The sequence below is a fragment of the Aotus nancymaae genome, unplaced genomic scaffold (assembly GCF_030222135.1).
Source record: "Aotus nancymaae isolate 86718 unplaced genomic scaffold, 86718_ANA_hifiasm-v0.15.2.pri h1tg000006l, whole genome shotgun sequence".
In the NCBI taxonomy this organism is placed as follows: domain Eukaryota; kingdom Metazoa; phylum Chordata; class Mammalia; order Primates; family Aotidae; genus Aotus; species Aotus nancymaae.
In genome coordinates, this window is record NW_026988417.1 from 78653972 (window position 1) to 78677807 (window position 23836).

The window sequence follows — 23836 nt, forward strand, 5'->3', positions numbered from 1 at the left end:
TTTTGTAGATAGACTAACTTTTCCAGATATTAGCATGATTTTAATCTTTCAGAATATATAAGCTAGGTTGGGACTGCTGGGTCTCATTTAGGATCCAACAGCTTTTCATTTTTATTAGAAGTGAGTTCTAAAATGCCCTATTTTTAAATTCCTAAAAGTAAATACATATTGGATGTATATATTTCTTCCTGTTTCATCATCAGCTTTTATTAGTGTCTAACATTCAGATTGATAACTTGAATAATGGGAAGAAAATATATTTACACTATATTTTTATCATCAGAATAAAGAAAAGGTAGATTTTTATTCAGGAAATATACAAACCTATCTAGAATTCAGTAAGCAGAATGATTTACCTGAGTCATTTCAGATTCATGGATTGTTTCCTTCCTTTTGTTAGCATATTTCCATTTTCATTTTTAATGCCTGGAATGTTTTTATATTATTTTAAGGTAAGTTGATTGCCCTCTTATACATCATGAGTTTTACATCAAATGGCAATTCAGTTTGCTGAATTTAGTTTGTCTCACAGAACTTAACATTCTTTCAACTTAACTCACAACTGGATTGTGTTTATTGTGAATAAAAGTACCCAACAAATCATGTTCATAGCTAAATCTGGGGCAGCACTTTCAACCAAGTAGAGGGAGAAGATGCCAGAGTCCCTTTCTTGCTTATATAAAAGGCACCATGCAGAAATGGTGTTATAAATGCAACATTGATCATCTTGTTGAGGATGGCCCTGTCTTGGCAGTGGAAAAAGAGGCATTGAAAAGGATGGGTAATGACAGTTTTTTCCCTAGTAGGATGCAAATGGAATGATAGTGGGGTATAATCGAGAGCAATAATATCAGAGGATAATGAATGTGCCACAGTTGAAACTGTAAGAAAAATCCCCTTTTAGTTGTAGAAAATCACTGGACCAATGATCAGCTAGTGAGGAAAGTGTCTCGCATATTTGTGTTGTTTTCCAACTCATTTAGTCAACCGGCATGCATTTATGCTGTCAACAAAATTATTTATATTATTATATAGAGAGAGAATTACTTTGCCCTCAGCACTGGACTACATTCTAAATAAGTTATGAAGAATAATGTAATGTTGCTTTGATACTCAAGGAGCTTAAATATCTAGTTTTGCACAAAAAATATGTGCATAAAACCAGTGAAATACTTGGAATAATGTAACATACTACTGGCAGTGAGCTCAGCCGTGTGGCAGATAGTGAATAGGCTAATACAGTTCTGTTAAATGAAATGGAAGTCAGCTGGGCTGTTTCTGAGGAAAGGGCTGAAGAAGGTAGAGGCTGAACTTTTAGAAAACGGAATGCATTTGGAAGGACATTCCAGGTCAAATGATGAGCATAAGAAAAGCACAGGAAGTGGGAATGGATGTCACCATGTGGGGTGGAGGGGAGACAGGCAGGAGAGGGAGGCCTGCCTTGACCAGAGATGAAGGTAGGTATCAGAGAGTCATTAAAATTAAAATTAGGGGCACCAAATTTGAAAAAGCTACAAAAACTTGATAGAAAAACTGAGTCCATTTTCATTTTATGTTCATTTTTTAATCTTGATATATTTTCTTAGTCAAACATATACTATTGTTTGTAAAGCAAGATTAAGCAAGAAGTGTGTGTTTGAGGGGAGTGTAGGTGAGGAAGGGAAAAGTGGGAAGGAAGACTAGCCAGCAGTATCTACTTTCCCAAGCACCTACTTGTTATGGCTTCACTCATTGTAACACAAACTTATGACAAAATTGAATTCATTCAGGTATACAGATATTTCAACATTGGAATCACTTTGGAACTTGGCTTCTTACCAGAGAACCTTCATTTTTAGTCATTTGATGGGCGGCTGGACCCATGGAAGGTTGAGAGGGTTTCTGTGACTGTCTGCCTGGGGAGGTAAGAGTGGGAGCTGGGGGACTACGTGTGAGTACACTAGACCAGTGTATCTATAGAATATAGAAAGCGGGCAGATCCAGAAATTCTTCAGAGGGATCATTAATACGATTTTGTGGAACTAATTGAATGTTAAATGCCTCAACATTTGCGAGGCACTATAAATTGTACTTGAACATGGCACTTCTCTATGTAACATCCTTCCTGGCTTCATAGGCTCACATTTGTAATGTTTCAATACTTAACATTGTAGTGGCCTCTTAGTCTGCTCCTGCTGCCTTAACAAAATATCATAAACCAGGTGGTTCAAACAACAGAAATTTATTTTCTCACCATTCTTGAAGCTAAAAGTCTGAAATCAGGGCACCAACATGGTTGGGTTCTGGTGAGGTCTTCTTCCTGGCCTCCACACAGCACGTTCATAATGTGTCCTCCCATGGCAAAGAGGGACATAACAAGGAAATTCTTTGATATAGTTTGGATATTTGTCCCCACCCAAATCTCATGTTAAATTGTAAGCCCCAGTGCTGGAGGTGGGACTGAGTGCAAAGTGTTTTGTTCATGAGGTAGGCCCCTCATGGCTTGGTGCTGTCTTTGTGTTAGTGAGTTCTCTCGTGATCTGGTCATTGAAATATGTGTGGCACTGCCACCCCCTACTTGCTCCTGCATTCATCATGTGACATGCCTGTTCCCCTTTTACCTTCTGCCATGTTTATAAGCTTTTTGAGGCCTCCCCAGAAGCAGCTGCTGGCATTATGCCCCCTTTACAGCCTGCAGAACCATAAGCCAATTGAGTCTTATAAATTACCCAGTCTCAAGTATTTCTTTATAGCCCTGCAAGAATGCACTAACAGAGTCTTGATGTCTCTCTTATAAGGGCCCTAATCCCTTCATGAAGGTCACACACTTATGACCTCATCTAAAACTAATTACCTTCTAAAGACCCCATCTCCAATTACCATTACATTGGGGATTAGGACTTCAACATATGAATTCTGGGGAGACATAAATATTGAACCCATAAGTGGATATTTTTTGGTTGCATCCTTGTCCCATCTAGTCTTTGCTTTTTCCTTTTCAAACATGATTCTCTGATGGATATAGAGAAAGATTTGAATCAGTGACTACAGCAGTATACACCATTTTATTCTTGGCACCTCTTCGTCAATCCTCTTCCTAGATATGCAGAAGGAAATCAAACTAACAAGTGTCCATTAAAAATTTTACTTTTTGGCCGGGCGCGGTGGCTCAAGCCTGTAATCCCAGCACTTTGGGAGGCCGAGGCAGGTGGATCATGAGGTCAAGAGATCGAGACCATCCTGGTCAACATGGTGAAACCCCGTCTCTACTAAAAATACAAAAAATTAGCTGGGCATGGTGGCGCGTGCCTGTAATCCCAGCTACTCAGGAGGCTGAGGCAGGAGGATTGCCTGAACCCAGGAGGCGGAGGTTGCGGTGAGCCGAGATCACACCGTTGCACTCCAGCCTGGGTAACGAGCGAAACTGCGTCTCAAAAAAAAAAAAAAAAAAAAAAAATTTACTTTTCAAACTGGGCACAGTGGCTCATGCCTGTAATCACAACACTATGGGAGGCTGAGGTGCAAGGATCACTTGAGCCCAGGAGTTCAAGACCAGCCTGGTTAACATAGTGATACCCTGTCTCTACCAAAAAATAATTAAAAAAAAAAAGTTAGCCAGGTGTGGTTGTGCATGCCTGTAGTCCTAGCTAGTTGGGAGGCTGATGTGGGAGGATCACTTGAACCTGGGAGGTCGAGGCTACAGTGAGCTATGATCCTCCACTGCACTCCCACCTGGGCAACAGAACGAGATCCTGTCTCCATAAAAAATAATTTTTAAATTTACTTTTCAAAGAGACATCCTGACCACTCTATTTAATACTGTTAACCAATACCCTCCTCACACCCCTATAACTCCTGACTTCACTTTCTCTACTGTTTTTTCTTTTCTCAATAGTCATTTTCATCGTCTAAGTTACTACATAATGTATTCATTTTGTGTATTGTTTATTGTCTGTCTGCCATTAGCTGTACAATCCACTAGGACCTAGATCTTTATTTTGTTCACTGATATATCCAAAGTACCTAGCATAGTGCCTGGCCCATAGGAGGCATTTAATATATATTATTGAGTGAATAAAAGCACAGCTACAAAGTTATCTAGAGGAAAATGTTACATTTATCTACTAAAAATTAATAATATTAAGGAAATACTATGTTACACAAACCGAATCGAGATTTTATAAGTCAGACTTAGCAGTAATTTTTATTTTCCTGAGGAGATCACACAGTAGAAGTATTAAATGACCAGCTGTAGATCTGTTTTGAAGATAGAGCTGGGCCGGGTGCGATGGCTCACACCTATAATCCCAGCACTTTGGAAGGCCAAGGTGGGCAGATCACTGTGGTCAGGAGTTCAAGGTCAGCCTGACCAACATGGTGAAACCTCATCTCTACTAAAAATATAAAAACTAGCCGGGCATACTGACGGGCACCTATAAATCCCAGCTACTTGGGAGGCTGAGGAAGGGAGAATTGCTTGAACCCAGGAGGCAGAAGTTGCAGTGAGCCAAGATTGCGCCACTGCACTCCAGCCTGGGTGACAGGGTGAGACTCTGTGTCAAAAAAAAAAAAAAAAAAAAAAGGAAAGAGGCAACAGGAGTTGCTAATGCACCTGATGTGGTATGAAAGAGGAAAGTCAAAGGTAGCTTCAAGATTTTGGGCTGAATACCCTGAAAGACAAAATTGCCATCAATGGAGATAGGAAGGATTATAGGTAGAGCAGGCTGATTGGTGGTGTTGAGACTGGTTGGGGAGGTGGTGGTTGAAGAGCTTAGTTCTGTTTGTGTTCACGTGATGTTGTGTGTTAGTCAGATATCCAAGTAGAGAAAGAGCAGTCTATGTGCACATCAAGGTTAGAAGTCTGAGCTTGAAAGGTGAACTTAGTACTGACTCCACTGAAAAGACCCTTTGATTTTTAAGAGTTTGATGTAAAGTAGACATTGTGAGTGTAAGATATCACTAGAGAAAAAAATGGAAAATCTGGTGTATTTTCCTTTTTATAGTATCTTCTGCCAGACAAAACAAAATTAAAATATTTCTCTCTGTTTCATGCTGTTATATTTTTTATGTAGACATAATTTACAATATTTATTCCTTGAGAAATTTTCCCCTTGGAAATTAATGAATTAAGATGATCTTGAATTGGAAGAAATATTTCATTGTAAGAAATACAGTGAATAACTTTTGGGTATTTCTATGTGTCATTGTAATTATAGGATTTTTAAAGAAAAAGTTTATAGAAAGGGAGATGTGATAGTAACCACTAGCTGTAATCTCTCCCTCTATCAGTTACTTATATTTCTTCTTTCGTATGGCCACACTAGACTTAAAACACATTTTATCTTCCTGATCACATTATCTATTCATTATATTCCTTTCCTCATAGCCTTTTGTTTTAATTTTTTATTTCAATAGTTTTTTGGGTACAGGTGGGTTTTGATTACATGGTAAGTTCTTTAGTGGTGATTTCTGAGATTTAGTGCACCCATCACCTGAACACTGTACACTGTACCCAATATTTAGTCTTTTTCTCCTCACCCTTCTCCCAACTTTTCCCACCCTGAGTCCCCAGTGTCCGTCTTGTTTTGTTTTTGTTGTCATTTTTTGTTGTTTGCATCTTTTCAAAAAAAGCTGTGCCTTATGCATCTTAAGATGCCAATTATTTTACAGTAATTGCATCCCACTGTAAAATAAATAACATCAATAAATCAAGAGTTTGGGACAGCTGTCACAAATATAAAAACCTGTCCTTATATTTCATGTCTTATCTGGTAAGATTTTGGTTGACTGAATTTTTTTTCTTTTTATAATTCAGAATTGCATGGGTGGTCCTGACAGATATTCAGGAACCCAGTAAACTCTCACATTAGCACAAAGTATAGGGTTCGTGACATCAAGATTCATATATAGATATGTGTGTACTATGTGCATTTGTATAATAAAATGGAGGCTCCAGCTTAATGAAAACATATGGTAAATGGATTTAATAAAAATTCTTTTCTGAACGCTGGTTATCCAAACCATCTGCAATGTGGTCATATCATACTTCCTTCATGTCTTGTCTGAGGGAACAAAATAACCAGAGATTTGGACTCAGTTGCTGAGTCTGGGGAAGACTGTCCAAAAGTCCATCAACCCATGGTACATATTTTTCTTCTGAAAGATTTTTTCATCTCTATTCCATTCCAGTCAGCCTGTGAATGTGTGTCTCTGTTTTTCCTTTCTCTCTAGTTATAAGATATATGTATATAAAATATACACCCACACATGTAATAAAGCTTCTCTCTTTATGACTCTAGCATATGTAAATATATAGACAAGATAAAGGAAGAGGAGTAACTTAAAAAGGGAAGTACATTCTGTTGTGTTTTGGTGAAACGGCCGCACAAAATAGAGAAGCGAAACAAGTTTTCAAAAAATACCAACTTTTCTTCTTTTGGCTAAGAGAACAGATATACATTGTATTTATACGGATGCAACTTTCTTAAAATTAGAATAATGCATATCTTAAAATGATTGTTTTAGGTTATCTATTAGCAGCATAGCAAACAGATGCCAACCTAATTAATAATTAATATTTTTGATAGCTGTTTTATAAAATTTATTTCTTAACAGTAGTTTTGAAATCTTTCCATATACATAAACATATATTCACATTGTATAGGTTTTAAAGTATTATAAGAAAAGATACATTTTCAAAACACAATGAACAATTAGTCTCTCTTCAATTTGATAAACTTTTTTACACAAATTGTCAATAAGTCGTTCAATGAAATGCAAGAAACAAAAATATAAATGTTGTCTTCTGTTTTGTATTTATTCGCCCTGGGGTTTGTGAGTTTAATGTTCTATAATGAGATTGTTTGCAGAATATATGACTAGATTGTCAAGATTTAAATGCACATTTAATTTTCAGCATCATTTGTACTCAGTTTTCAATATTTCCCTTCTGCTTTCATTATTGTGAAAATGTAGGTGGTGCTTATTTTTACATGACTTTGGTTGTTGTGTTTGTATGTTGAAGCTCTAGAATCTACAGTCCCCCCGCTTCATTAACAACCTGTTAGTAAGCACAAACAGAAATTTTAACTTGTTATAAGTGACCCATGAAGGAGTCTGAAAAATAGAAAATATACTCAGAACAGTTAGAGGGAGGCTTTTTGTGGTCAGCTGTGATGGACAGAGCTGGGCAGAGGTGGAGGTCAGAAGTGAGACCACCACAGAGAAGCATGTGAAAGGAGAATGTACTTGTGGGAATGAATAAAGAAGAGAAGCCTACGTATTGGGAGGGTAAAGGAGAAAAATGAGTATAAAAGAAGCTAAGGATCCAGGATTATGACTGAAACACTGGGTCATTGATGATAAAAATGAGGCCATGAAAGAAGTAAATTTTATCTTTTAAGGCAGTGGAAATGGAATAATCAAAAGCTACCTGGCCACCAAGACCATAGACATATAAGAAATTCATTCACATGTTTTTTAATTCATTTGTTCAACTTCACATTCTACACATATTTTTAGTGCCTGTCATGTGAAAGACACTACTATTTTCTCCGCATTGAGTGTGGTAGATGTTCAGGGTAGGTGGGATGAGATGACAGATGGTCCTGGACACCCAGGAAGGATGAAGTACTGTTTTACATTGACTTGTCTGGCAGCAGTGGGCAGCCTTCTTCTGTGTTCTGAATGTGTGTAGTTAGTGTCCCTTACTACATTCACACGTTGAAATACTCCAAGATGATGATATTAAGAGGTGGGAGCTTGGGAAGTTGATTACATCATGAGGGTAGTGCCCTCAGGAATAAGGTTTGTGCCCTTATTAAAGAGGCCCCAGAGAGATCCTTGCCCCTTCTGCCATGTGAGGTTACAGCAAAAAGACTGCCATCTAGAAAGCTGATGCTGATTAGACACCGAATCTGCTGGCACCTTGATATTGGGTTTCTCAACCTCCAGAACTGTGAGAAAGACATTTATTTTTTTTATAAGTCATTCAGTCTATGGTATGTTGTTATAGCAGCCCAAACAGACTAAGGCACTCTCCAACACGCCAGAGCTTCAACAACAGTGCATTTTTAAAGTCAGATTCATTGAGGTATAATTTTCATGCAGTTATGTAATCACCACCACAATCAAGGTGTAGAACAGTTATGCTATCCGCCAAAAAATTTCCTATGTCCTTTCATAGTCATCTCCTCCCACACCCTCAACCACTGGTAACAACTGGTATATATTCAGTTCCTGCAATTTTATCTTTGCCAGAAATTTATATATATGCAATCTACAACATGTAACTTTTGAGCCTGGCATCTTTCATTGAACATAATGCACCTGAAATTATTTCATGCTGTTATGTGTTATCAGTAGCTCCTTACTTTTTACTGCAGAGTAGTATTCAATTGTATGGATGTACTGCAGTTTTTCTGTCCAGTCACCTGCTGAAAAATATTTAGGTTGTACTCCGTTTGTCAGATTTATTAGTAGATTCACTGTGTCCATTTGCATACAATGTTTTTGTTTATTTGTTTGTTTCGAGACAGAGTTTCACTCTTGTTGCCCAGGCTGGAGTGCAGTGGTGTGATCTCAGCTTACTGCAACCTCTGCCTCCCGGATTCAAGCGATTCTCCTGCCTCAGCCTCCTGAGTAGCTGGGGTTACAGGCGCCCACTGCTATGCCCAGCTAATTTTTTAATTTTTTGTATTTTTAGTAGAGATGGGGTTTCACCCTCTTGGCCAGCTGGCCAGGCTGGTCTCGAACTCCTGACCTCAGGTGATCTGTCCGCTTCTGCCTCCCAAAGTTCTGGGATTACAGGCGTGAGTCCCCGCACCTGGCCTGCATACAAGTTTTTAATACTGCACCTTAATAGATCCTCTTTCTACATTGTAGCTTTCAGCCTTTTAGCCAAGAAACCATTTCTCCCTCAAGCTCAGGTTTCTAAAAATGCTTATGAGAATTACATTGGAGTGTTAACATTAAACCCCTTATTTATGAGTTAGAATTTTTTGACCATCATAAGAAAATTATAAGATAGCTTTGGAATAGAGGCCATCGAAAAATAAGAGAAAATATGGTAGTGATAGGAGAAGTTAGGTGGCATCTAAATGTAACTTTTGCCAAGGGACCTTTACAAGTACTGAATGTATTGTCCGTTTACTGTGTATAAGACCATGTACTGTGACCTGTGAAGGGATTAAAAACTATGATACTCAGTTCTTTGTCTTCATTTATTTAATAATACTTTTAACAACTTAAGTAATATGTGGCATCATATGGCATATATTTCTCTTTGTTCATTACAAAGCAAACTCCGAGGACAAGATCTACATTTTGTTTTTGTCACCTTGTATTTTGTTTTTAAGTGCTATATCCTCAATACCTTATCTGGAATATAGTAGGGCTTATTAAATATTTTTTAATGTATAAGCAATCGGATACAATTTTTTTTAATTAAAAGTAAGAAAACATCATAAGGTACTTTGACAAAGGTTCAATTTGGAGTTTTAAAAGTTTGGAGTGGATAAATCTAAGTAGAATGCAGTCACTTAGGAAAGTAGAAAAGGTAAGAGTTTCCTTTAGATTGTATTGCTTTTAGTGATTAATATAAAGAATATAAAGAAAAATATATCTGTTCTTCACATTTAAACCATAGTTCGATTAATGTAAGACCAAATCAAATGTAAGACAAACCATCATTTTATGTATTACTAAGAATAATAACACACTATAGTGTGAATTATGATCTACTATTGTCTATAAAATGTATCCCAAACTAAAAATATGAGAAAATGCAAATTATAAAAGTAATGTAATATGAGATTTGTACCAAGTTTAAATAAGATATATTTTAAAATCCTTTGTAAAGTAGTAAAATTTATACAAATGACAGATACTATAATCTAAAACTTAATTTTTTTTACTCAAACCAACAAAAAATTTAACAAAGAAAATGTACAAGTATACATATAATATAAAAATAAGACATATACATATTTAGGTTCGATAATTACTTCAATGAATATAATATCACTTGCATGCATGTAGATATTCATGTGAAAAGTGACCACACACCGTGAGCAACAACAGTGTAATCAGAGCACCTATAGAGTGAGCAAAATGTTAGAACCTTTTGATTGAATTACATTGTGCAGATAGGGAAGGTTATAGTCCAACATTTTTAGAAATTAGCATTTTTTCTGTGCTTACCACATGCAGGCATCATGTTCAGCTATCAACAGTCATATGAGTTAATTGCTAGTATTATCTGTGTTTTATAGATGAAGAGAATGAGGCAGAGAGAAGGTCAGGAACTTCCTCAGAGTTGTACCTAACAAGGAGTAAAGTTGATATGTGAAAAAAGACAGTTTGACTCCAGAATTCATGTTTTTATTCTCTCCTCTATGGCTTGTCATGTTGGGTACTGTTTTGGAGCCCCATGCTATAACAGTTTATAGTGACAAATAAGCGTGGATTTAGTAGGAATATCTGGGTCATGAGGTGTCTGGAGATTAAATTTTCTTAACAGATGAATATAATATAAAGAGGGAAAAAGAAGACAACGTGGGAGTGGTGGGCGTCTTTAAAGATGCCAAGAGCCAGAGGATATTCTCAGCCAATGGTTACAGGAGAGAGGGCACAGATATCCTTAAGAGCCAGATTTCAGCTGGGTATGAAGTAGAAGTTAAAAAGGGTCAGAGGTGACTATTATGAAGTGATCTTCCTCAAGCTGGATGAAAACAGAATTCAGGCATTTGTAGGAGGATGAACTGAATAACTTTAAACTACTTTATGTGATGTGTAGATGTAAAATTATTAGAGAAATTTTTTTATGGACCTCAAATCTATTAAATATTACATCCATTGTATCACTGGATATACCATATTTTAAAGCAATTCAATAAAAATGTATTTTGCTTGATTATTAAATAAAAATGCTTACTATACTGTGAAACCTACTAGTTAAGACCAAATGATAATGTAAAATTTCATCTTGCTTACTAAAACTCATCTGTCATAATAAAGAATTTTAATAGAGTCCACTTTTATATCAACATTTTTCTATGACTAACCATCATTAACATACTTTCAAAATCTAGTGAAACAAATTTCCACTAGACACAAAACACATTTCCCTGAAACACATGCTTTTCAAAACGATGTATGTTTTAGATCTATTAAATGAACACCTTATTTTATTTACAGTGGTTTTTGTTGTTGTTTTGAGACAGGGTCTTGCTCTGTCACCCAGCTAGAGTGCAGTGGCGCGATGATAGCTCACTGCAGCCTTGAATTCATGGGCTAAAGTTAACTTCCTGCCTCAGCCTCCTGAGTAGCTAGGGCTATAGGAGCATGTTACAATGCCTAGCTAATTTTTAAAAATTTTTTGTAGAGATAGAGTCTTGCTCTATTGCCGTTGCTGGTCTGTAACTCCTGACATCAAAAAATCCTCCCATCTTGGCCTCCCAAACAAATTGATAGGATTACAGGCATCAGCCACCATGCCCTGCCTTTATAGTATTTTACATTCAGATTTCTTTGCTAATGCCACTGCTCTACACTCATGCAAGGACATTTTTTTTTTTTTGCTATATTTGTGGGTAAAGAGAATGCTGAAATATAGATGATCTGTTTGTGCTTTTCCCCCCATCAGAGAAATTTTTGAACTCTTCCTTGTGCTTCTTGAATTAGTATTTTATTTTGACTGAGATAGGAACTGTTATTTAACTTTTATTTTCACCATGTCTAGCAAAATATTTCCAATAATATGCTCCACTGATACTTTGTTGATTATAATACTCATAAAATACAAGTTGATTTTAAATTCAGACTTTAGATCCTCAGAAAGTTCTGGATAAACACATAGGTAATAACAAACAGTAATCCCTTATAGTTTTTTTTTATTTTTTGTTAGAAATAGAAATAGTTGAAAATAGTTTCTGCCCTTTGGACATATGTGCAGGACCCAATATGTGCTATTTTCTTGAGAAAAGGAACGGAACGCTAATGAACATTATTAAAGTTGGACTATTTATTGTCCTAGGCAAAAATTAGGTCACTGATGTCTCTGGCACACGAATGAAAGTTGATTACCTCAACCTGGAATGAAAAGGAGACCAGCATGACTATTGCACCCTGAGTTCTGAGTACTCACAAAGCAGCTGCTTTAGGTCATAAATTACTTGTTAATTGTGTATTTCTTTTTTAGAAAAGAAAGGAAATAACAGGCTTCTTTTTGTCTGATCTCCACCTGCCTGTCATTGGTAGGTGGCATAATGATCTGAGGGAGCTGAGGAAATTGTTGTTCAATTTCCTCAGCTAGACTCGGACTAGTTCTAGGTCAGAGGCTTGCTGGTCTTCACTTCTTAATTTGCCAAATAAAATCTTCCTGCAAAATGAACCTAAAAACTCACAGACACATCAAATACTTTCTTGCACAGGCCTCGTTTATCCTTCACCACAAGTTACTATGAGTAATATATGTACATTTGTGATCACTTTTCAATATGTATGTTAATATTAGACCATAAATATAAACAGTAATAAGAGATGTTTATGGAGTATGAAAACTCTGTTCTAGTAATTACCAAATTAGTTACCAAATAGGACTTAAAAGCAAAATGACGTTAATGAGTTGCTACTATTTACTAATTCCTAACCATGTATCATTAGAGAAATGCAAATCAAAATCACAATGAGACACCATCTCACTCCAGTCAGAGTGAGATGTTAGTAAAATGTTATTAAAATGTCAAAAAATAACAGGTGAGGACAAAGTTGCTGAGAAAAAGGAATGCTTACATACTCTTAGTAGGACAGAACTACCATCTGACCCAGCAGTCCTATTACTGTGTATGTACTCAAAGAAGATAAATCATTCTGCCATAAAGACACATACACATGTATGTTCATTGCAGCACTATTCACAATAGCAAAGACATGGAATCTACCTAAATGCCCATGTAGATTAAATACAGAAAATGTGGTACACATATACCATGGAATATTATGCAACTATAAAAAAATAACAAGATCATGTCCTTTACAGGGACATGGATGGAGCTGGAGATCAACATCCTTATAAAACTAACACAGGAACAGAAAACCAAATAGCAGATGGTCTCACTTATAAGTGGGAGCTAAATGATGAGAACACTTGGACACATAGAGGGAACAGCAGACACTGGGGACTATTAGAGGGTAAAGGGTGGGAGGAGATAGAGGAGTGGGAAAAATAACTCTTGGGTACTAGGCTTAGTACCTGGGTGACAAATTAATCTGTACAGCAAACCTCCATGACAAACCTGGACATGTACCTTTGAACTTAAAATAAATCAACCATATAGCAAAAGTATTAACATTTTTGTGAAATATGTTTTTTCTCTGCATATTACTTTTATTTCTAATTTTAATCTATGAAGACATAAAATATTATCTTTGTTTAAAAATGAAAACTGTATTAAAAGTTTACATTGAATTGATTTTTTAAAAATCAAATTCAAAATGTCAAAAGCATCTGTATGATTAAGTCCTCAATTGTTTCTTCCTGCTGAGATGTTGTTCTCCCTATGAAACTTTCTAATTTTAAAAATATATGGAAAATTATTAATCTAGCAATAAAACAGTTTTACTTTGTTGCTAAAAATTCTCAAGGTTCTTGTATTCAGTGTATCAGGTTATTTTGTACTCCAGAATTAGAGATTATATAGTTTCTTCCAAGGTTAATTCTAGGTCCTTTCCACTTAATTTTTTAAACACACAGAGGGTTTATTAGTTAATTAAAATAAGATCTCAAATGTGACTGTTTTATCATCAATTTTCCGGTCCACAGATAATGGCTTATTGGGCCCTTCTCTATTTAGAGTCCTAGAGTTGCCCGTAATACATATTGTATAGCTATGACTGTTTTTCGCTCTTCACGTCTCTGTTTCATAATGAGACACAAACTTCAAAACCTTTCCTTTTCTTTTTATTTTTTTCTTACTGCCGTAGACTTTGCTTCAGACACGTGGCATTTACCACCCCCTGAACAGCTCACATTTCTTTTCCTAGTTGAGAAATAATAAAAGTTATAAAATGACATTTAGTAATTGAACTCCGTTTCTTGCCACAGATATTCAGGCTTGGGGTTCCCAGGACATTAACGTGACATTGGTTTAACAGTTTCCTCCTGTTAAGAGAGAAGAGGGTGGGGTGAGAAGGGATTTTCTTTGGCTGCCACCTCTTTGAATGCCTTGCAAACTCTGGATTCTCTTCAAAAAATATTGGCTAATTAAGAGTTAGGATCATTTACCAGCATTTGAGGATTTAGGGTGGACTCATTTTAAAAACCCCGCTGTTTACAGGCTCCTTTCTAGGTCATTGGAAGGTTTGTTTCCACCTTTTTGTATTAGTTTCCATTGGCTGCTGTAACAGATTGCCACAAATTTGATGGATTAAAACAAAAGGCATTTATTATCTCCTAGATAAGTCTGAAATCATGGTGTGGCAGGACCAAACTGTCTTTTCAGGGCTTGAGGGGAAAGCTGTCCCTTTTCATTTCCAGCTTCAGGTGACTGTCAGCAGTCCTTGGCTTGTGGCTATGCCACACCCATCTCTGCCGCCATGTTCGTGTAGCCTCTCCCCAGTGTGTAAACCAAATCTCCCTGTCTTTCTTCTAAGGACACTTTCGACTAGATTTAGGGCCCGCCCGGATAATCCAGGATAATCTCTCTGTCATGCTCCTTAATTTAATCACATCTGCAGAGACCCTCTTTTCTAATAAAGTAATATTTCCAGATTTCAAGGATTAGGACCTGATATCCTTTTTTTTTTTAGGACCTTATATCTTTTTGTTGTTGTTGTTGTTGTTGTTGTTGTTGAGGTAGAATCTCGCTCTATTGCCCAGGCTGGAGTGCAATGGCACAATCTCAGCTCATTGTAACCTCTGCCTCCCAGGTTCAAATGATTCTCCTGTCTCAGCCTCCTGAGTAGCTGGGACTAAAGGCGCCCATCACCACACACAGATAATTTTTTTTTTTTTTTGAGACTGAGTTTCGCTCTTGTTACCCAGACTGGAGTGCAATGGCGCGATCTCGGCTCACTGCAACCTCCGCCTCCTGGGTTCAGGCAATTCTTCTGCCTCAGCCTCCTGAGTAGCTGGGATTACAGGCACACGCCACCATGCCCAGCTAATTTTTTGTATTTTTAGTAGAGACAGGGTTTCACCATGTGGACCAGGATGGTCTCGATCTCCTGACCTCGTGATCCACCCGCCTCAGCCTCCCAAAGTGCTGGGATTACAGGCGTGAACCACCGCGCCCAGCCACACCCAGATAATTTTTGTATTTTTTGTAGAGGCAGGGTTTTACCATATTGGTCAGACTGGTCTCAAACTCCTGACCTCAGGTGATCTGCCCTCCTTGGCCTCCCAAAGTGCTGGGATTACAGGAGTGAGTCACTGTGCCCGGCCAGGACCTGATATCTTTGGGTGGCCATTATTCAGTGAAAAATTACACATTTTCTAGCACTGTCTTCCACGGTCCTTACTGCAAGGCAGAAACCTAAGTTTAAGGTTCCCAAATGCCCCTGTGCAACCCTGCTTTCTCCTGTCATTTTATTTGTTTTTAAAATATATTTCTAGGCTGTGAGTGGTGGCTCACGCCTATAATTCCATCACTTCAAGAGTCTGAGATGGGCAGATATTTGAGCTTGGGAGTTTGAGACCAGCCTGGATATCATGGCAAAACTCCATCTCTACAAAAAATAAAAAAATTAGCCAGGCATGGTGGCATGCACCTGTAGTCCCTGTAGTCTCAGCTATTTGGGAGGCTGAGATGGGAGGTGGCTTGAGCCTGGGAGGCTGAGGTTGCAGTGAGCTGTGATTTCACCATTGTACTCCAGCCTGGGTGACAGAGTCAGACTCTATCTCAAAAAAATAAGTTCATTAATTAATAGAAACATATTTCTATGTTTTTGTTAGTGCACAAGTAATATGTACTCATTTTTTAAAATGTTTTAAATAGAAAAATTTAGCAAAATAAAAATTATCTATAACCCAACTACCTAACTATCCAAAGGTTATCTATAACCCAACTATCCAAAGATAGCTTATATTAACAGTTTCATTTTTTTCTAAGCATTTTGGCATTTTCAACATCCTACATTTATGCTTGATGAATAAATGAATAAGTGAAGGAGACAATAAACCACAGGATGTCTTCCCATCACAGATGATCTGGTTAAGGAAGTGGAGCTTGGACTCCTTGAGATCCAATTGTGTCTGACGTTATCAGCTGCATGCTCCTCAACTTATTGGTGCCTTACCATTCCTTCTGTAAGATCACAATAGTTCTGGCACATATAAACCTCTGCAGATGTTGGTTACTACAATTCAGGGTGGGAAAAGGTACTCCAAGTAGAGGAACTTGGAATGGAAATTGTTGGGTGGTTTTGTGTCAACATTTGTATCCATTTTTCCTCTCAGTTAAAATTTTTCAAAAATAACAAAAAGCACCTCAAGAAAGGTAGTGGGATGTTCCAGACAAATGCTGAATGCATGTAATATTGCAGAGGGGTTCATATAATAGATGTATATTAATAAAGGTAATTTCTAGATCTCTTACAGTTTTGAGAGTGCGATTATAGACTTTTGGTTTTCTTTCTTTCTCTCATTTCCAATGTGTCTCCTCTCATAATTGAGGAATGTCTCCATTCTCTAAGGAATCAGAACATGCTGAAAAAAAGAAGTGACCCCAGTGTAGTTAGGCTGGTGATGGCTATGCTCCCAAGATGAATGCTCATGCAGGAAAACTCTATATGAGAAGAAATTTACGTTCTTTTGTTTTGTCCAGTGTGGAAATTCACATGGGGTAAAGGATCCTTGTGTCTAGAAAGAAAGGGTTAAATGTTTTAAAATTAGTTATATCAGGAACACTCAAAACACTACATATATTTTTCTCTATCAAAATTAATGCTCTCCTGTTAGTCTCCTAGGATCTGAATGTCTGTAGTATTAAATAATATAATGAAAATGCTTTAAAATTGAATGAACCCAGAATGATAATGTTTCTCAAGTGTAGTTCTGCAGTTTACAGTATAAAACAGCAAGATGAGACATCTGTATAAATAATTTGTTTCTATTTATTTGCTAATTATAAAATAGTTTCATATTATTGTTTGTCATTTTTAATTTAAATAATGATTTAGAAATATGTGTTTTAGTTGCTTTTGTGTTTTTATTAGCTGAGAATATACTACATTCTATAGTGTGTACAACTTTACTGATAGTATGCTACAATTTTCTATAAGGAAATTTATAACAGTGCTTAGATCAGTGTTCCCCCAAATAATTAGGCATCAGAATTACTAAGGTAGATTCCAAAATGGTTATGAATTTGGAAGTCTTCTCTTCTCTTTTCTCCCCCTGGCAGTACCCCAGGAATCTATGTAACTAATTTCAGAAGGGAAGAAGAACTCGATAACTATTTATAAAACTTCCCCAAACTGTTTTAATAGCAGCATTGATTAGAAAGAAGAACATAAATTGGCTTAACAGCTAAAGCTAAATCCTTAGAGCAATTTGCATTCATTCCATCACTTTTTGTTCACACAAATATGTATTAAGAATTTATCAGGCCAGAGTTTCTGCCTGATGTTTCCTGAGCTTTATTTTTCTCATTTATAAAAACAAAAATACCTATGTTACAGAGTAATTGGGTGAATTAATGACATAAATAACATGCAAAGTGTTTAGCAAAGTAAGATTTTGCCTAAAGTCATGTGACTAAAAGGTGTTAATGGGAACCTGAACCTAGGCAGCTTGACTCTAGAATAGATTTACTTAATCACAAAATTCATTGTTATCAGGAAATTATTATATAGCCAGAACACTTATGATTACAATTTAATATTTTTCATAAGTGTACAGTATCCTGTTTCCTTTTCATAACAGGGCCTTAATATGTAATACTTTTTTTTTCAATTTTCTGCCTTCCCTGAGTAATTTTTGGACACAGGAAATTACTTTGTCCAAAAATTACTTTATTGGCCTTTCTCACCTTTATGTTCTCTGTGCCTAGGACAGGGCCTGGTACTTGCTAGGTGTTTTTTAATTAACATTAATATGTGTTTAATAAATTAATGAAATTACTTGCTATAAAGAAAAAAATTGAACCAACTTATGTCATTTTAATAACACCTGTTGAATAATATTTATTTCACCTTGATCTCACTTTCAAACCTTTGTCTAATCTCATTAAAACGCATATATATTGTCAAGCTGAGATTTTTCTAGTTCACTGTGATACTCATAGTCATAGTTTATGCTGGAAAAAAATCTCAGCATTGTGCTTATTAAACTAACAGAGCTATTGCACATGCATGTATTTTTCCAACCCAAATTCCAAAGAATAAGATCCCTGTGCCTATTTTCAACAGCATCTAGCCTTACCCCCAATTTCTTGTGGTTTTGGCTCAGTGATCTGATATTTACTAGAGATGATCTTTCTTTTTAATAGTAATTTTAGCTGACAGTAAACTACTAGTATGGTTGTGAATTATATCGCTTTTGCCAACTCTTAGCTGTCAAACTATAAAAGATTTTGTTTATCATATTTCATTTTGAAGTTTTAAAGATTCTTTATGAAAAGAATATTTCTTATCAGGAATAAAAATATGTATAATTGCATTCTGAAAGTGCTGGTTAATTATTGTCATGAAATTGTTACCATATGTGCTGAACGCTTGTCAAAAAGTTTACATTTCCTTGTTATACTTGAGCTTCTTCTCTCTGATCATCCAAAGTTTGCCATGAGGCATATTGAACATCAAGGGATAACATACCCTTACTTAGAAAACTCAGGACACTTGCACCCTGATTCCTTTTGTCACTCAGTATTCCAGCTAGTAATTGATAGCTTTGTCACAAAAACGGTGATTGAAGAGTGTGTGATTTTAAAAACCATTTACCAAGTTTTGGAAAGGTTAGATAAAACACTCTGGAGTGAAAAACACAGAGGAACTCCTGACCACTCTTACTTAGCTCTACTGGAATGTGGAGAAGTCTGTGATGTGACTTTAAGATTTAGCCCAATACAAGTAGGACCATGTTGCAACTAGCATGGAAGGAAATAGGTGAATAAATATCTTGACCTATCCCTCTTGTAGTCTTCTGACATCCCGATGTAGCCTCTCAAACCTAACCTGAAGCCAGAGATCAAGAGAGCTTGGTTTATGCAATTTATAGAGATCAGTCTCTCAGAGTGTAGAATAGAGTGAGGAATGGAGAGAAAATCTGGGGGAACAAACATGGAATATCCATCATATCTACTAAGAGAGAATTTTAAAATATCACATGGTTTTGGCTCAAGTTCATGGGCCTTATGAGGCTTAAATCTTCCTAATTCCCATATCTAACAGGGGAAATATTCTAGATATAGAGAAAAATTGAAGTAATCTTTTACTCTTCCTTCTTTGTTTCCTGTTTAAGCTATGACTAGTTTCTGTACACGTTTCTTAAAAATGTATGATAATGCGTCTGTAATGTAAATGTATGCCATTTCTACTGACAATACCTTTCTTGACTTTACTCTCTTATGTCAAATTAATTGCTTTATGATAACAAACTTTTAAGCGTCTGGTATCATTAAATCTCCATCTGCTTTGCTCAAGAACCTACCCTGGTTCTCAGCTGCTACGAATATCAAGTGTAAAATCCTCTGCCTAGGCTTAGAATTTCTACAGCACATCCTCAACACATGTAACCAACAATCTTCATTTCCTAATTATTCCTCCACATGGATCTTTTGCTTATTCTAATGTGCTCTGCTGCGCATATGGATCTAATTTCTGCTTTGGTTGATGTTATTTCCTCCACTTTGAAAGATTATCCCTTGGTCACTAAGTCTTAAAACCCTATCTTCCTCTTAAAATCATTATGCTTTTCCTTAACTAATCAGCCTGCCCTTATGACTCTCTTCTTAAACTTTTATTATATTTATTTGATTTTTTAAATACTGTCACACTCATTTGTTTTATAATTATGTACCATGTTATTCTGGTACTGAGAGTAAAGAGTATTCTTTTTTCACACACTTCACTTCACCTGAGATAATTAAAGAAATAATATCTGACACATGGTAGTCTGTCAACATATTACTTTTGAGTTAGATTGGGCACCTGACCTGTACTTGTTTATTAGTCTGTTGCTTCTCTGGTTAATTTAGAGCAGCAATGGAAGAATTAACCAACTCACACAAACAAGCAGTGCATAATTTTTAATGACTAATTTCTCTCTTAGGTATTTGGCCTAAAGTAATACACCAGGGAGAAGCTCAAAGACTTAGCCTCATGGATGTTCTTTATGTTCTTTATACGTAATATGTTCCTTATAACACAAAAATTATAAACATATTACATCAGTAGAGAACATAAAAGTATGTATACTGAAGCAAGTACTATATAACTCAGCTTTTAAAAAAGATGTAGATTACTACATTTTGCACAATAACAATATATGACTTTTAAGTTTTAAAGCAGATAAACATCTTTTTATTTTGATTATTGTTTTGTGAAAATTGTTCTGTATGTTTATATACACATGCATAAATACGTAAAACTATGGGAGAATTTACATGGTGTTAACATTGGTTATCTGTAGTGGGTAAATTAGAGATTTTTGTTTGTTTGTCTGCATTTTCAGCACTATAAACATTGCTAAACACTTTGAAAATAACTATCATGTTTAAGACATTTCCTTTAGTTATGAACTTTACAGAATTTCTATACAATGTGATCAAGTTAGCTATTTCAGTTAAATGACTTTATTTTATTTACTGAATAACCTAGTAAAATAACCACAGTAAATGTTTGTCAATTACAGCATATCTTACCCTAAGCCTTGTTTGTTGATATTTAAACTACTATTCTTATGTTATGACTTGCTTGAGAAACTTGTCAAAATATAAAATTTGTATAAAGGAAAATGTTAATAAAAATTTCAGCCAGAAGTAGCTATTCCACATGTACAAAAAAGACAACAAAGGATAGTATTACTTGGAGTTTTTAAATTACCAAATATGACAGTTTAAGATTTCATGGAGGTAGTGTTTATGCCAGAGAGTTGCTTGAATTCAACTTATATGGCATATGTACAATTCAAGATCTTAAGTACAGCCTGAAGCCATAGAATTAAACAGGAGCCATATATACACATACAAACACACATGTGCATCAATGAATATTAGATGCCATGTTCTAAAACTAAGATAAATCACAAATTCAATTACTTCACAAAGTCACTTCAGTAAGTAGAATAAATTCTTAATTGAAACAATTGTTTTTACCACATTATGTGGAAACCATATAGATTAAATTTATATAATAAAAAGTCTTTATTATAATGAGTATCTTCAAAATATTGAGTAATTTTTAAAAATTACTTCAAAGATAGGAAAACAAAATGAGAAATGGGATCTACAGGCCAGAGAAAACTAGATATGATTAAAAAAACAAGAAAATGTACTTCCTGGAGGCGGAGAGCAAAGGCAATTCCTCCAACACCTCACCTTGTAAGGCATGGAGGGAGAGAGATACTTCTAACCTACAATTTTCTGGGTTTTAGTTGGGGAGTGCTATGCTTTATCAATCCAAGCCCAGAAGGAGGGAAATGGCTGAGGACTATCATTTTCTGTGCCAAACCAAATAGGATGAAAATTGAGTAAAATACTACTTCAGCTAAATATTACTAACCATTTTTCGAGCTGGGAAAAGTGGACAATATAATAAGATGGACGAGAGCATGGGGCTTTGATTTCAGCACACTTAGTTCTTAATACTGGCTTCATTATGCTAACAGTTCCCATTCACTCAACAATACACATTTTTACACATTAACTATATGCCTGGCAAAATCCTTGGCATTAGTGGTAAATTAGGGAGTAAAACACATATTATTTTTGGTCCCTTACAGTTTAATGAGGGAGATGAACTTTAATCAATTCATTTTTACAAATAACATAACTACTTAGGATGGTAAATCAGTCCAGGAAAAATTCAAGAATCTATGCAAGTATATTTTAGATGTAGCCAATCTTAAAAATGGTATAAAATTACCAGGGAAAGAATGTTGTCCTAAGGCAGATGGGCGCATGCTGCCATTTATAGCAGAGTAGTTGCTGGATGATAGAAAGCCATAGAAAGCAAAACAGCTATAAGAACAGAAACATTAGTTTAGAGACCTGGGTAGAGTCAGACCACCTAGACTTTTTTCCTAAAGCAAATGAAAGTCATAGAAGATTTTTAAGCAGAAAAGTTGCAAGATCATTTATCTCTAAAAACACTCCAGCTGCAATAAGAAAAAAAATGGATTGAAAGATGTTAGAATATTGTGGAGAATTCAGCAAAGGGGCATTTGAAAAATTCTAGGCAAGAGATAATAGTTGCTTGAAATTAGAGAGTGGTAGTAGTAGAGACATACAGTAGAGATAATGATTTCAACATTTCTGGCTTTTGCAACTGAATAGAAGAGGGTGTCAGTCACTGAGCTGGGGAATACATAATGAGAGCCAGATTTACTTGCATTTTAATTTAACTAAGTTGAGTTTAAGATGCTTTGGAGATACACAAGTGTAAATGTCAAATAAGCTTTTGAATGTATCTGACACTCAGAGTGTCCTAGGTTAGTTAGAAACATTACTCTGATATTCATTGACTTATAGTTGGTTATTGACGTCATAGGCATGGATGAGCTAGAGAAAGAGAGTATGAGAGTCAGAAGAGAAGAGATCATTGGATAAATCTTTTTAAAAACTAATATTTAAAGGTCAATTAGAGTCAGCAAAAGAGATTCAGACAACAGAGAAATGAGGGAAAAACCTAGAGAAAACCAAGAAACAAAGAAAAGAAGATGCTTCAAGGAAAGAGTGGTCAATAGTGATGAATACTACCAGAAAGTCAAGTTCACTGAGAAGTGAACATTATCACACATGCAGCTTATGAGAGTCATGTAAGTGGAATTATGGGTGCATCAACCAGGCTGCAGTGGATACAGTGAGGAAATAGATTCAGTAGAGACAACTATTTGCTAGGCAAGGAAAAAAAATAGAATAATAGCTGGAGGGGGAAGTCAAAGTAATTTTTTTAATGACATAGACTTTTAAATATATCTCAGCACTGAATGAAATGATCCACTAAAGAGAGAAATTTAAACAGAGAAAAGAGAAGGGATAACTGGATGCAGTGGCTCACTCCTATAATCCCAGCACTTTGGGAGCTGGGGCATTTTGGATCACCTGAGGTCAAGAGTTAAAGACTAGCCTAGCCAACATGATGAAACCCTGTCTCTACTAAAAACACAACAGTTAACTGGGTGTGGTGACAGGTGCCTATAATCCCAGCTACTGGGGAGGCTGAGGCAATGGTACTGCTTAACCCAGGAGGTGGAAGTTGCAGTGAGCTGAGAGTGCACCATTACATTCCCACCTGGGCAACAAGAGTGAAACCCCATCTCAATAAACAAAATAAAAAAGAAAGAAAGCAAAAAAAAAAAAAGAAAGAAAGAAAGAGAAGAGATAATCAAAAGAAGCCTTAATACAACTTTGGCAAAGTCTGGCTTGTTTACAGAGTTAGAAAATGGAGAAAATAATACTTACCTTATAAGATTATACTAACAATTAAATAATACGATATGGGTAGAATGCTTAGTAAAATTTCTGGCACACACAATGTGTTTAATAAATTGGTGCTTAAGATGAACCTAGCAGTTAACATACATATTAGTCCTATACATATTAGATGCTCAAGAAGTATTTCTTAAATCTTAAGTGAATGTGATTCTGGCATATAATTTTTGATTATTGGGAATATAAAAGAGTCTGATGCATCTTAG

General features: G+C 35.9%; 1 protein-coding gene across 1 annotated transcript in view; it reads left to right on the forward strand.

Annotated features, from left to right (window-relative positions):
* ARHGAP24 (Rho GTPase activating protein 24) overlaps positions 1-23836 on the forward strand; it is a 499880-nt gene that overhangs the window by 198517 nt on the left and 277527 nt on the right. The gene's annotated exons all lie outside the window — the stretch shown is intronic.